We start from the raw sequence: 3401 nt of genomic DNA on the forward strand, positions 1-3401 counted from the left end.
TATATATATATAAATTAATATGAAAAAAGAGTTTCTTTCAAATTATTTAACCAAATTTCATATCCTTTCCCGTCATTGTTATCGTAATATAAGAATGACATGTTCACCAAATTTGATATTCAGTACCAACTTACATCTAATGCTACAATATTTAATATAAAATTAGTACCCTTTTATTTAACTATTGAAAAAACATAGTATACTGAAATAATGAAGAAAAAGCGATAATTAGCATGAAAGAATTTTTAGCCATTTCAATTGCTTCAAAAAAAAACAGAAAATAGATATATTTTGGTTAAACCAGTCCATGGATTTATATACAGAAAAATATAGAATAATTCTAAATAAAATAGAAATAACTATATAGAATATTATTATAAAGTATAAATTCTATATTCAACTTTTATAAGTCTAGAGGTTGAATACAAATTTATTATACTTTGAGAAATAATCTTTACAATTCACACTTGCAATAGATTAAAAACTTAGTTTTAATTTAATATATTGAAAGGAATTTTTTGTACAAAAATAAATATTTCTAAAATTTTGTCCGTCTGTAATACTTACCAAACATAATTAAAATATTGATTTATTAATTTTAATAGTAAGGTTAATTCCACTAGTCCAAATCACAATTGTAAGAGTTTGAATTTTTATTCATAAAATAAAAAGTTAATATCACTATATTAATTTTGTTAAAGAAGTTTATCATTAGTGTCATTTTATTTGGTATATCCTGACATCAACTAATATATACAAACAAAAATATTTTAATAAATCAAAATAGTTTAAAGGTTAAAGAGAAATTGAAATTTTGTCATTAAAAGGGTATTTTGGTAATTTATGGAAGAGATTATTTTCCTAATCCAATTTATTGATAGAAAATATATTATGATTAACATGTTTATTATAATTAGGCTATATTAATGCCACGTGGAAAAGTTGAGGTTAGTTGTTTAATAAATGGCAAAATGACTTTATTTACTACACTTTATATATTCTCTTTGTTCAGAGGAAATTGTGTTTCCTCTTCCTTGAGGATGACACGCAGAATTGGGAGACAGCGATGCAAATGTCAAGTCCTCACTCATAATCAATTAAGGGTTGAAATTAAAAAACAGTAACCCAATCATCCCTATCCTCACACATCATGTTAATATGTAATTGTTAAAGTAAAAGAAAATAAGGAAAAGTGGAAAAGAATGGAATATATTAAATTACTCGCAGTAAGATAAATTTAGTCTTTATCCTGGCCCAAATATCATCTTTAATTGGAAAAGAACCTTAGTAAAGAAAACTCTCCCAGGGCTTAGTGATATCATATGGCCTCGATAAAATCCTTTCAGGTAGGTTTGTCGACGACCATTAAAGCTCACGTGATTATCCTCGATCACACTGTTAGTATTTCTTAAGTATACTGAAAAAAATGTATTTATATCTTATATTTTCCAAAATAATTCATCGGTAATTTTACAAGGTAAGCCTTTTTGGAAGATTTGTAAATTCTGAAATAACTCTATCATGACTAAGCCGTGTGTAATATATTTTTAGAAGAGTAATAACATTGAATTACTACAGACTTATAATGGATATCTTTAAAAGAAAGATCTATAATTATATAACCTTTTTATATCAATTACAAAATTCTATTTTTTTCATAATATTTATATAACAATTGACCTTTATATAATAATAGTTCTTGAATAAAATAAAACTTCAAACCTTAATAAGATTTAGCTATTTGTAATAAAAATAATAAATCAAGTTAAGATTCAAACTTTATTAAACATTTATCCACAATTGTTTAATTTTACTTCATGTTGCGCCAACATACTTAATAACCACCCAATAGTTTAAACCAACTAAAGAAACATTTAACATAGCTTCTCTCCCCTTCACTCCCAGTGTAAATAGAACAAATTGTCGCAACGATAATGTTTCTAAAATACTGTAAAATCATGCTCTAAATATTAAAGTTTATAAAATAAAATAAAATATGTCACTTTTTTCAACACTTGTGGAAGAAAGGGTTAGCAATTTCCGCTCAAGTTTATCATATTCCACATCTCCAAACCCTTCCACTTAAACTAATGATTTAATATAATTTTACATTTTATTTATCAAATATTATGTGTCATTTTACTTCTTGAGTTTCTATTTTAAACAATATTATTAATTCTCCTACCATTGAAAGGGTGGATCAATATACTATAATCAAAATTACGTAAAAAAATAAAATTGTATTATATTTTTATGTTTTCATATTGAATAATTTTAAAGAAAGACTTTGACAAACTTGAGATAATTGAACTGCCTCAGAGTTATCAAATTTCTTTTAATATGCTTTTACATTTAAAGTACATCAAATTGTGAAAATTGTGTTCTAGGTCGAACAAATATATGAGCAAATACATTTATAATTAGGATGAAGGGGATCTCCACCGGCCTGTACACAAGTTCCATGACCATTATAAGTTTTAAAACACCATTCTCCACAGGCTTCAAGGAGGCATGTGGAATGTAACATTAAGATGTAGGCGAACGAAAGCATGCCCTTCACGTGTTATGACACATTGTTTCGCCATTGTCAGTTTTTAACTGTAATACAAAAAAGAACATAAATATATTTAAAATTAAACATTAAAACAAGAAGAAAAGCATGACAACTATATCTTTTAATGATATTGTGTAAATAATTATTATTTTAAAAGTTTAAGTGTGATTTATCTATTGTTGTTTTTGTGAGTCGTGGGTTTGAATCTATTAATTTATTATAATTCAAATAGGCAACCCACTCCATAGAAACAAATAATGATATCACTCCTATAAGGAACTATAAGTTATTTCATAAAGATATTAATATGAAAATGATTGAGAAGAAAAGATCCAACTTTAAAACTCTAAAATTAATTTATTCCTTTTAACACTTATTGTAGTTTTATGTATACTAATTTGTTATTTGAATAGAAATTTTGATGTTAGAGGATATACAAATCATGAACATCGGAGTTGCAAACTTATGAACATTATTATCTTAACCTTAATATACTAAAACAATATATATATATATATATATATATATATATATATATATATATATATATATATATATATATATATATATATATATATATATATATATATATATATATATATATATATATATATAATATATATATATATATATATATATATATATATATATATATAATATGAAAAAATGAGTTTCTTTCAAATTATTTAACCAATTACATATCCTTTCCAGTCATTGTTATCGTAATATAAGAATGGACATGTTCACCAAATTTGATATTCCGTACCAACTTACATCTAAATGCTACAATATTTAATATAAAATTAGTACCCTTTTATTTAACTATGAAAAAAAATAGTATACCTGA

Source organism: Lathyrus oleraceus, chromosome 5 (genome assembly GCF_024323335.1).
Source record: "Lathyrus oleraceus cultivar Zhongwan6 chromosome 5, CAAS_Psat_ZW6_1.0, whole genome shotgun sequence".
Lineage (NCBI taxonomy): Eukaryota > Viridiplantae > Streptophyta > Magnoliopsida > Fabales > Fabaceae > Lathyrus > Lathyrus oleraceus.